Raw genomic sequence first — 13070 nt, 5'->3', positions numbered from 1 at the left:
GAAATTATGAGTTTGTGTATTTAATTGCCAGGGACCTATGAAGACACCTATAAACCTTTCATCTAAGAGATCTCTTTTTGCATGTATTCATGAGTTTAAAAGCCTCAAACAAATTTTATAATTAATATCTTCAAATAATTATATTCAAAAATACTGGGTTTAAATTATTCAAGTTTCATTATTTAATTTGAGAATACAGTTTAGACACCATGTTATTTTGTCCTTGATATCTGGGTAGGAACTTCATAATGGTGTGACTTACGTAACACAGATGCCTGCTTGCCTGCAAGGAATAAGTTTCAGAGCAGTAGCTCATTCAGTGACACATCATTCTCAGATGTGACCTGTGGCAAATATTAAATCTCTGCACCAGCCTCCGTGGCATTCTGAATTCAGTAGCCTGCAAGTAATGCCATACTGGTTGGTAATCTGGCTCTGATTGGTGATCACCATCACAAACATCAGGAAAAGGTAAAAAAAAAAATAAATTCTGCATTTAGTATATACTGAGCAGTCTGTCCCCTTTCTAGCCATTTGTGTGGCTTGGGTATTTTAGAGAGGGGTAGGTTGGTTTTTTGAGGGGGAGAGGTATGTATGCACAGTTTGGAATTATTACCATGGGTAAATTGATTTTAAATGCAACCTGATCTTTAAATTAACCTGCAACTCTGAGTAGAGCTATTAGCTGTTCAAAGGTATGTTTCTAAACTGTATCAGGCTAAATCCTTGATTTTAACAGCCATCCTAGGGCAGCTAGAAATTTCTATATTTTTCTTTTGCTTCCTACAGTTTCTTTATGAAATTTTACGTTGCTGATTTCATTGACTGTTTCCTCCTCCACGTTTAACAATGAACAAGAGACCAGAACTTTCAGACCACCATCTCTAACCTGAGGCCTCTCATTATTTCTATTACCATGAGAGCTGTTTGCTGGCTCTCCATTCCCTCTTCTTGCTCATTCTGGAATGCCCCTCTAATTGTTGGCTACCCTATTTCAGATGAAATCATTAGTCTTGACACTGTGTTTTGTCTGTTCATAGTTGTTTTACCCGGTTTTTTATCTATGACAGCAGTTTTTCTCAGATACATGATGACATTATTTTCTTAGTAGCCCCTAGAGAGTAATCTTGCCAGATTGTTATAAATATTAACAAATTATATCACTTTCTCCCCTTTTCCTGCTATTTTATTTATGAACTGAAAACATTTCTCTTATGTTAGCAGTGCACATTTTCTCTTCCTGGATTTCTTACTGATGGGAGAAGGACTAGCACAGAGAGAGGGACAAAGAAATTAATGGTATGAAAAGTGGAGCTAGAATTAATTTTTAATGGATTACAGAGAGGATAAATTTGAATTCAGTATTGACCATGCTTTGAGCAGCAGGCTGGACAGTGGCATGTCCTGAAATCCCATCCAACTCTAATTCTATGATTCTGTGATGTTTGAGAAAGCCAGTCTTTAGATAGGTCTGTAGATGTGAAATATTTTCACAAATAAAAAATTATTCCAGCATCAGTTTGGATTTTTTTAAAGAGAACTGGCCCAAGAACTCCAGAAGACCCTGAGGAAGGGAATAATGCCGTTAGCTTCTGTGCCTGTTTTAGAAAGAATCCAAGACTGGGCATGCAGATATGGAATGGAAGTCCAGGGATAGTCCATCCCGTTGATGTGGATGTACAGTGCAGCTAAGAAGGGTTGCAATTTCCTCTGGAAGATCCCAGTCCCGTTCCTCAACATGCCTGAGAGGTTCTTCTGCAGTGTGAGATTTATTTATTTTCTCAGCTCATACAGACCTAAAATAAAATTTTTGCTAAAAGCTTTACTCAGTGTAACTGCTTGCAGCAGTTAATAGTAGACATTTTAATAGAACATTTAGTATTAAACATTAAAATAGGTGGGAGTTCAATACCTGCATTAAAATTAATTTCATATTAAGAAGAGATTATTGATATGTTGTGCACAGCCATCTGCAAAACTGCCACCTGGGCAAGAAGCAATTTCTTGCCCTGGTGGTATTTTTTCATGTGCAGTGATCATTCCTTTTCAAGGTGTATATCATAACTTGAAGTGATGTCTCCATAGCAGTAAATGATATTTGAGAAATAATGGGAATATATATTCTGGTATGTGTTCATCTTTTCTTTTTTTCCTCATTATTGCTCTTATTTGTAAGTTAGAAAATGTGAAATCACTGATAGATTTATTCCAGCAACTAGCAGAATTCCAGTTCTTTCCTTTCCAATAAATTATTTTATATGGTGATTTAATATAATTATTTAAAACAAAATACTTTAGTTGTATTACTGAAGTTATTTCCAGTAATATTTTTGCTCTGTGGAAGAAAATGGGCCTTTCATATTCATAAAAATAAATTTTCCTACAGTAAAATTTGGATCTTATCCAAAGTACGTACTGCTCTAAACCAGTTGCCTTGTACCTTTAATATAAGCTGCAAACCTTTATGTGTCAATTTATCAAAATCATGGTTTTTAAAACTTATCAATAGAATTGCTTTTCACTTTTATCTTGCAGTCTATCGTAGATTCCTTTTCATGATCAGATAATTTTTTAGAATGGAAGTGTCTTTCTGCAGGCCTGAGAATAATTTCCTCAATGTTTTCCTCCTTAAAATTCTCAAATTCTTATTTTGAATATAAGTAGATGACTATATTTTCTTTTACTGTTTTAGCACTACTGTACTAATATCTAAATGTTAGAAATTTCAAGTCTACTTAAAGGTTCTTTACTGACAAGAATAGCTAAATCTTTGAAGAACTTAGGAATGACTTAATGAAAGACTTAATTCTTTCATTAAGTAATAACCAGCTGGATGTTGAAAAAGTGAGGTAGAAATGCATTTCTTAAATAATTGTTTTCAAATATTGTTCCTTTTCCAAGTAAAATGGTGGTAGACTGACTATTTTAAGACAAAGCACACCTTGATAATAGTAAAAAAATACTTTCCTGCTGTTGACTTAGTTAAGCTAACTAAAGACTTTAGAAAAGCCATAGTCTTTTGTCAGTGGTGGAGCCTTCCCAGTAACAAATAAAAGGCTCACATACAGTAGCAATTAATGAGTGGGGACGTGAGAAAAGAGAACATCTTAAAACGAGCAGGCTTAGGTAATATTTGTTGTATTTCATTACTGCAATTGTATCTTTAGTGTGTAACCTCAGATGAACTTCTGAAAATCAGAACAAGGCATCTTTTTCCCAAATCCTTGCAATCTGTGAGCATGATTTGGATCAAACTCCCCATGCAGTCAGTCCCCTTGTACTCAGTGTGTTTTGTTCTTTCAGGTAAAACAAGGCCTGTCCAGGACATAAAATCTGATTTTGTTTAAGAAAATTTAAAATCAGGATATTAAAAGCATTCAAGAACAATTCTGCACTTCTTCAAAGGCCATTAAAGAGAGTCTTCTTGCAGAGATAAAGAGTAGGCGGCATGAAATGCAGCAAAATTATGCAGTAGACTGATGCCTTTCTCAAACTGCTATTAAAATTACTATCCACACAGTATGTACAAGCCAAATTTACTTCATTTAAGCAGCCAATTCAGCTCCTACTCGCTTCATTCTTGACTGCTCAGCTCAATCTGTAGCATCACTCTGCAGAGGGTGTTTGTGCTTCTCCTTCTTCAGGCAGATGTAGAGACTGGGAAGCTCCTCCACAAAGTCTGAATTCCTCCTTAGGAGCATCAGCACCCTTTCAGTGAAGACATTTTCAGATTGGACACTATAAACATATAACTTATACCTTTGGAAATAACAAAATTTGGATTTGTAAAAAGAGCCACTGCCATCTGTAAACATTTTGAGCAAGCTTTGCCAAGTTATTAATCTTCATGGTTTCAGGTCCAAAGTGAGCAAAATGCAGCTTGAAACAGCAAATCCTACCTCATCCACAGACTGGCATCTGACAATGCCCAGTCCCCAAAAACTAACATGAAAAAGACAGACATGTTTTATGGAAAAAAATAGTAATTTGAGACCAGAATGAGTGAATCCAGGCCATATAAGCAGAATGATTGAGCTGGAATCCCAGCACACTGTTGGTTTTTATCTCTGTGGTGTATCAACAAGGTGCAAGCTTTTGCAGTTCATGTTTTACTCTCGGGCAGTTTACAGCTCACTGTATTTCCAGGAAAATGTAGATACTTTTCTGTAATAGTAAATTCTTTATGAAGACACCAGTCAATCACTGCAAGAACATAGTTGTGAATTTTGCGCAATTTACAGTGTAGGTATCTCTGCATTTCTAAGATAAAAGACAGAAAGTCTAGCTGTTTGAAAACATTTATTTTTAATGTTTTGTTGCTGCTAAAGTAGATAGAAAGATTCTGCAATTTTCCTCTTGAAAGGTTGAGGGAATAAGATTTTTTTCTGGTGAATTAATTTTATCTTAATCCAAATTTTTTATAGTGACGATAGTAATATTTTAAAACTCTTCCATATTTTATATTAAAAAAACCCAAAAACTTCTCTTTCCAAATTTCTGGCCTAACCTTGTGTATTTCATCCCAGCATGGTTTTGATATGCAGCCATCACTGGAGATCTATGCAATATTTACTGATTCCAGAACTAAGATATCTTTGCTTACAGTTTTTTGACCTTCTTACTAATACTGCAGATATTTGGCAATGGATGTTTGCCATTCCCTTAGGTGGTAATTTAATTTTAACTTTTGTAAAGAAAAGAAAAAAAGCAAGCATTAAAACTTTGAAGGGGATTTTCTCTGTGAGGCTGAAGGAGGCATTCCCATAGCAAACCAAGGTTGAAGAAGTAATTGTCAAGACTTGGCTGGAGCAGAAAGGAGGAGGTTAGCAGTAAGAAAGAGTTTAGTTGGCATCTGTCTTGAAAAACTGCCTCGTGGATCTCCCTTCTTGTTCCTTCATCACATACAGCGTTTCCAGATTATTTCTCCACGAGGAAACAATGAAAGCAGTGGTGTGAAGTACCTGGTCCGGAAAAGTTGTCTCAAATTCAATCTGAGAGAGGATTTTGGAGAATGAGACAAAATAAAATAGCATCTTAAAGAGAGAGCAGTGGAGCAGTGACATCTGTATTATTGAACAGTTTAGCCTGAGTAAACAGGTCTGTGAAACTTCAAAGATAAAAGAGCATTATCCACATCCTCACCCCAAAAAGGCGGTGGTTTCAAATATATTGAGTGTAATGCTACAGAATTGGAGTGCTGTTCTTTAAAGATCCTGGTGAAATAGGGATTATACCTGGAACTTGAAAGGTTGAGCTGCTTGCAGAAAGGCTACCTGCTGTGTTTTAGGAGGGGTGGTATTCTGAGGCCCTGGATTCCCAACATTTCCTTTGAAACACATATAGAGTAAGTAATCCTATGGACACTTTCCTGCATTTTCCAGAAGTAAATATGATGACCACTGACACAGATGTGCTTGAAACCATAACATTTTCTAACCATTTAAAGTTTTAATGCAAGTTTAATAAAGACTCATAAAAGAATCATGCTCTCTTTAATCGATTGCAAATGCTTATAATTACCCTGAGGCTGTTTTCAGCTGCTTGATGACTATAATATTCTCAAGTCTGTCTCCAGACAGTCTTAAAACTGTTTATTACTCATCTGGCTCTTTGCCAGCTTCCCATACTCATTTGCTTCACTGTGCCTCAATAAACATATAATTAATTCAAGCTTATTACTGAACTCTTTTTTTTCCATTAGTATTTATTACATCATCCAGATAAAGAAAGGAGCATTACTTTTCATTTCTGTAACTTTAGAGTGTCAGGTGAGAACTTCTGTAACAGCTTACTTTTCCTGATTGGCATTACCCCTGTAGGTTGAGTATATATTTTGGTCGATCCTTAAATTATTGAATTTCTGAATTACTCTATAAAATTCATCTAGTGGAAAAATGGACATGCTTCTCCTTTTCAGCGACATAACACTTGGAGAAATGTATTGGAGGAACTATAATTGAATATGTAGAAAGATAAGGGAGTGTTTGTCACTCCCTCATGTTGCAGTCCTTAGGGAGGGCATGAGTAAAGCATTCAAGTAAAGGTAAAGTATGAGTAAAGGTTTGGCCTGACAGACCTGTGTTGTTTTAGTAAGCTAGAGTCAAAATAAAAGTGTAGGTGTTCTCCCAATATCTGTGCAGTGGGGAAACTCCATAAATAAGGTGCTATTTTGAGGTCTTGCAGAGGTACAAGATTTCACTTGTATATGCAGACTGCATCAGAAGTAATTTATTTTAAGAATATTTTAGTACCTGAAGCATATACTACTGTTTGCTAAGTATTTTTCAACTCTCAACAAACACATTGTTCTATTTTCTCAGAAGTATCAAAATTGATTTTGTAAGTTTATATTTTGGCAGCTAAATAAATGAACAGTAATCAAATTAGGAAACTATTGAGAAAAGTAATTTTTGCACATTGAATTGAAGAAATTATACCACCATTGGGGAAAAAAACATGAATTGGATATAATAAAATCGTAAATGTAAAGTAGTATAAACTGAAAACTTGTCTGGTTAAAACTCTAAGAGACAAGAAAAAGAGGAAGCAGGGAGACAGGAAAGAACTAGAAAATATTTATAGCAGTATTCCTAAATCTTAGTTTATCAGCTTTACTTTTGTAGTTTACGTTCTTCAAAGCACCGGTTCACTCATAAAATATTCCTGTTTCTACACTGTAAACTTTTAAGCAACTAAAAATATTCCTTAGGAAGAGATCAAGGCACAGCCAGAGAACAATTTGTCTTAAGGAAGTTTATAACACATACAGAATCATGGAATGGTTTGGGTTGCAAGGCGCCTTAAGGATCATCTAGCTCCAATGCCCTCCCATGGGCAAACAGCCTTCAGTAGATCAGGCTGCTCAGAGCCCATCCAGCCTGACCCTGAACACCTCCAGGGATGGGGCACCCACTGCTTCTCTGAGCCCCCTGTGCCAGTGCCTCACCACCTTTATGGGCAAGAATTTTCTCCTAATAGCTAACCTAAATTATTCCTCTTTGATTTTGAACTCCGTCTCTTATCACTGCAGTTCCTGAAACAGAGTCTCTCCCTGACTTCCTCGTAGGTCCCTTTTTTGGGATGGAGGGTTGCTCTGAAATCTCCACACAACCCTCTCTTCTGCAGCCTGAACAGCCCCAACCTTCTCAGCCTGTCAGTCAGTCACAAATTGTTCACTGCAAGAACACTCTCTCTGTTGTTCTTTATCCCACCTCCCTGGAAGGGGATGCACAGCTCATCACACTTATGATGACCAACAGGGAGTAGATGTGACTTAAAGGGAGAGCTGCTGAATCATACAGACAGACTTCATATATATATATATTTTTATATATATATTCTTACACTTGCCATTTAATAAAGACTTATCTGCACAGAGATACTGCTCTGTTGAACAGTTGTATAGGATTTAAGCATATTTTTTTTAAGTTTGGCATGATTTGAAGGCACTGGTCAGGGAAAATTCATTGCTTTGCAAGAGGTTGTTTCACTCAAAGACAACTCATAGAAGCCTTTTGGAAATCTATGATGCAAACCATAGTCAAAAGGAAATTAAATTAAGAGATATAAAGCAGGTTACAGAGTCAAAAAACCATGAATAGAATATATTGCCATGTCAGCCTTAACGAGTGAGGCTGGTGATCACAATCTAACTTCCTTTCTATTTTTTGAGGAGCTATGGTAACAGCTGATACTTTGAAGGATTAGTTCTAGCTTCAATCTTATTTATCTTTTTTATTCTTTGCTTTTTTCCAGAATTAAAAAAAAACCCCCAACAACTAGACTCAAAGAAAGCATCTTGTGCCAACCACCAGTAAGGTTAGAAAATGAAATCTTTCCCCCAACACTGATTCAGCTGCTCAAGAATATCAGTGTTGATATTGCTTATTTAAAGGATAATAACTATATACATAGTTATTTCTAATAACTATGTATAATATGACACAAAAGTAGCTAATGTAAATGACATCTGAATGAACCTTTAAAATAGGGATTACGTAGACATTTCACTGGTGCCAAAATCCTTCATACCAAATAACAAAATTTGAAGTTACTTATATTTCATTTTGAAATGGAAACATCCTCAAAAAGGAATAGAAGTATACGAGAGTATTTTTTTTTCATTTTTTTAGTCAGTTCAATGATACAAAAACATTGAGGAAATTTGTTGTCTTTTTTTTTATGTGTAAAATTTCAGAAAATTGCAAACAAAGAGGGAAATGAAAACCAGTCAGTCTTACCTTTACAAATTTTCAGTTTCCCCCAAGATACATCTCCACTTCTTAGGTTCCAGAAAAGTGGATAATATAAATGAAATTTTGTATCTAATTGAATATTTGAGCTTCAGTTAAAGCTATTTCTATATTTGCTGAAGCTAGGTCATCCAGCTGAATTTGCTCAGGTAACTGGTCCTTCTTAGTTTCCAAATGGCAATATGAAAGAGCTGTGATGCCTTTTTTTTTTCATTTTATATTTTCATTTTTAATTTGGAGGTTCAGAAAATTGCATATAAAATAATTAATAAAAGGGAATCCCACTGCTGTGAAAGTAAAATGAAGGACTGTTATTGAATCATCCTGCAAAATTATTGTTTTCCTCAGTCTGGATCTTAACCATATTAGTAGATATCCACATGTGCACAGGACTGCAAACCCTTTGCACAAGTCTTTACACAGAGCAATGTCCATCAGAGTCCAGCTGAAGCTGCACATCTCCCTTGTGCACAGTGCATTACCACAGTTAATAGTTGCTGTCATGTTAGCCAGCATTGTGCAAGGAAAAATCACTGTGGTACACTTGCAAAGCTACCTTGATAAGAATTTGAACAGTGTTATTTGTTATACAATGCCTTTTCTCATCATCTGTAGAAATAAAGTGGTCCTTTGTGCAAATCAGACGGTGAATATTTATGACAGGCTTGTTCACCTTTACCACCACAGCTGAATCAGTTGGTATTTATCAGACAGATACTCTGAGGAGAATGTTCTCAGATCTAAAATGCCATCAGAGGGAGGATGAGCTAATGACTGTATGCCAGGCTTGAGACAACCAAAGTGCACAGTGAGTGCCTTGTAATTAGGGTGGAACACAATGATGCAGGTGGATGGATTAATTTATTACCATTAGTGAATAGTGCCATATTTCTCTTCTCCTGATTGTAGGCTGAGCTGAAAATTTTTTTATGAACTTTGCATCTACTTGTAGACATTTCCTTTTTAATAAAGGTGTAAGAGGTACTTGGCATATGAGTTATTTAATATTTGCTGTTCATTTTATTCAGCTTGTAAAATCTTCCTTGCATATTCTTCCTGGTATTCTTGTATGAGATGCCTGGAAACCAGCATATATTTTTTTTAGGATCCCCTGTTGACTGGGCTTTCCCCAAGACGAATTAGGGGCCTTGCTCCCTCTGTGTAAAACAGAGATGGCAAAGGAAAGTTATGGGGGCCCAGAGGGAATGAAAAAGTGAGATGAGCATCTGGTCCCATGATTAAAAGAAACCTTGTGCAAGAATCATAGAATCACAGAATGTCCTGAGTTAGAAGGGACCCACAAGGCTCATTAAAGTCCCACTCCTGGCCCTGCTCTGGATAGCCCCAAAAGTCACACCATGTGCCAGAACTTTCCATTAAATGATTCTTATTGTTTATGTTAGGTGAGGTCTGAGTGTTCCTGCCAGGCTGGTCATTTATTTAGACCCATAGTCTCTGAAGGGCACTTTTCTCTGAGCACACTCTGTATTTAAGTCACTTACCTGTTTCTTGTGCTTTCTTCAGTATGAAAAAGACCCTTCAGTGGGAAGATGGTGTGTGAGTTTATGCTTCATTTCCTAAATCCTTCCTTAGGTCAGAATCCACAGTAGATGACACATTAATGACAAGTTTGGTGAAGATGTAACCTGAATTCAGATCTCAGCTGGAGCAGTGTTACACTGAGTACCTGCATTTGAATATATCAGCCAGGTCTGCAGAGATTCAGAGGCTGTGCACCGTGAGCTCCCCTCTGCAGGATGCTCTGCGCGTCAGCTGTGGCTGCAGCCAGGCTGCTGTGCCCAGTGTTGGACCTGCTGTGCACCAGCAGTGCAGACCATAAGGCCTCCCTGGAGACCTTTGCCTTGTGGCACAGTTATGCATGCCAGGGAAGGCCATTTCTGACAGAGTCCTTGATAAATTTTGCTTGCTTTTTTTATTAGCATTTCCAAGCTAACTGCACAGTCTCTTAAATTGAGCACAGTTTTGGTTACAAGAAGAATGATAGGTAATGTTTCTTTACATTCCCTGCCTGGTTTAACCCTGTAGGTGTTGCTGACTACAGAAGGGCACTCTGTTCTTGTGCACACGTGTAGACTGAAAACTAAGGCTGTCCAGTGAAAAAACAGGAAATGTAATAGTAACATTGACACTGAGCTGGGAGAGGAGATACCAACTTTGGCTTTGATCACTGAGGAGGGTAATCAATACTGGTGATAATGGGGAAACCCTTCTGAATTTCTGGCAATGACTGTGACTCATCTGATCAAAATAGAAATGTGACTTCTGGCTGGGCAACAGGTTGGCTAGCAAATTCAGGGCAAGAAACACCTGTGTTCCAGACATGAACAGTCTTGTGTCTCCTCAGCAAAGCCATCTGTGCCACAGGTTGCTTGCCAGATTTTTCTGCAGAAGGAGTTTATCTATTAGAAAGATGATTCCACAGTTCAGTGTGGATTTGTGCCACTTTCAGACAATCCACGCAGGAAAGATAATGCTGCCCATTCAGTGGCAGCATCTGTTCTTTGGCGTATGCTTTGAATATGATCATTGCTAGTGACTTGCCGCTGAAATGTTGAAAGTACCATCATGATTTATATAGAATTTAAATTGCAGGGTGTTTTTGTGTGCTTTCTGCTGTTTCACAGCAGCAGGTGAGCACCACCAATACCTCCATTCTGCTACTGGGTAAGCTGAGGTATAAACAGTCTGCTTTTATTTCCTGCCTATATTTTTGTGTTGTACCAATGCCAATAAGTAATACAGAAGAAGTAGGAATCCTGGTTTGGTATATTTTCCATTAGAATGGTTGTGTTTTCGTAAAAGCATATCACACAGATGCAATATGGTTGGCATGGTCACCTAATAAATGCAGAGAATAATACTGGATCTCTGTCCCTTTTGTTCCATCATTTACTGAAGGTTCAATATAATTGTTTCATTGTTTATATGCAGATCTTCATGGCAAAGAAAGCCATTTGATCCTATAATCTGGCTTCTGGGTCAACACAGATTATGCAGAATATCAGTCAATTACTCCAAGTGTGTTTATAAATTCAGGCCAAGTGAAATTATGTTCTTGTTTTGAAAAAGGACAAATAAAACTTTGGTGATTCCTGCTTACCCTGTTCTGGTGTCAGAAAATATATGGATTTATGAGATAGAATTTAAATCTTTAAAAAGGCTTGTGTAGCCTAAGTAAATTTTCTCCCTGATATTTTGGTAGTGTATTTATATCCCATCTACATGCATTCATTGTGCTTTAACAATTTTGATTTTCACTGGTCCATTTTACCCATTTTTGATTTAATTTTTCTGGATGCTGAGTAATCCTCTGGGTGTGTGAGCTTCAGGGATTTTAGAATGAAGGGGTTAAAGCAGAAAGAAGTTGTTTTATCATTTGCATAAAACTAGACATATTTGTAGCACTTCAAATAATCTTGTTGGTATTTAAATTGCCAAAAAAATTCTAACATCTCTGATTAGATTGAATCTAATTTTCCTGATTTAGATATTAAATAGAAGCTGTAATTAGTATCTGATTCTCTTATGGAACTTTATTTTTAGGGTATGCATGTATTTTATTCATGGTTAAACTATCCTACAAGTGTTTAGTAATACTGATATTTTGGCAGTGTCTGGAGAGTGAGGTTTTGGTGATGAATGTCTAAAAAAGCCTAAATACCTAAAATGCCATTTATTTCCAGTTCATGGTATTTTGGAGCTCTAGACAGGAGACCCATCTTGCTGATTGTGATGGACTTCCAGGACTAACCCTGTTGAATTATTCTTCTGTACTGTTTGATTATAAGCTAGTGCATGCTTACTTCTTCATAATTTGAAGCATCTCAGTAAAATGGTGGTGGAGGAGGATGGCTGTCTGTAATATTCTCTAGTTAGTGCATCTCTGCTGGTGATGCATGCAGAGTATTTTTTCTGCTGTGCAGACTGAACTTTGTTTTTCTTACCCTACTGTTTGTGGCACCCTCCCTAAGAAGAGCAGAGAGCAGGGGAAGTCAGTAGGTCAGGATTAAAGATCTGAGTAGCCAAGTTCTCGTGAAAGTCTACTTGGAAGCTTTCTCAACTAACTGTGAGATGTTTCATGTGGAAAGACACATAATCAGCCTGTAGCTTTAGGTCTGACCATTCCTCTGGAAAATGAGTGATTGAGTCAAGGAATTGATACAGCACCAGGGGAAAGCAAAAAAGAAGAAAGCAAAGCAGGAACTGCATTCCCTCAGAGACTGGAGCTAAGGCAATGCGTCTAGGAGAGACCAGATTCAGTGTTCTAATGAGAGAAATATTTTCTGGTGATTTTAACAAATGCCTTCCTAAACTTGAGGAACCCTTATTTTTTTAAGAAACGTTTCTTCAGAAATTCCTGTTAATGTGGGCCTACTGATTTCCTTTCTTTTCCCTTTTTTTTCCTTTTCCCAGGATGTGTGTTTCAGCTACTGTCTGCTGTGTTGACTCCAAGGCTGTTTCTTTTTCCCCTGACTCAGAGCAGTTAGGTGTGTGGGAGGCTTGCATGCCAGTAGGGAAGGGGGGATGTCCTGCTGAGTGTCCTCTGGGACAGCAGGTCAGAATGACTGCTGGAGGGAAGAGTCATGTTAGGGAACTGGTGGCTTGGCTTAAAAATAGATTGACAACCTGCAGTGGTGAGTAGGGGTCAGATAGTGAGGACTCAGTGAGGCTGAAGGGATTTACTTGAGGTCCAGAAGGTTCTGATCTGAGTTGTGAAGTCATTGAATGATTTCAATTTTTAAGCATAAAGTTTGGGGTTTTAGATAAAACCATTCAAAAGAGCAAAGGGAAGAAAAA

The 13070-nt window shown here is 37.2% G+C and overlaps 1 protein-coding gene across 5 annotated transcripts in view; it reads left to right on the top strand.

Moving 5' to 3' along the window:
- GRID2 (glutamate ionotropic receptor delta type subunit 2) overlaps positions 1-13070 on the top strand; it is a 673340-nt gene that overhangs the window by 394013 nt on the left and 266257 nt on the right. The gene's annotated exons all lie outside the window — the stretch shown is intronic.

The sequence above is a fragment of the Lichenostomus cassidix genome, chromosome 4 (assembly GCF_008360975.1).
Source record: "Lichenostomus cassidix isolate B80296 chromosome 4, HeHo_3.0, whole genome shotgun sequence".
In the NCBI taxonomy this organism is placed as follows: Eukaryota; Metazoa; Chordata; class Aves; order Passeriformes; family Meliphagidae; genus Lichenostomus; species Lichenostomus cassidix.
This window is presented reverse-complemented; position numbering and strand designations above follow the sequence as displayed.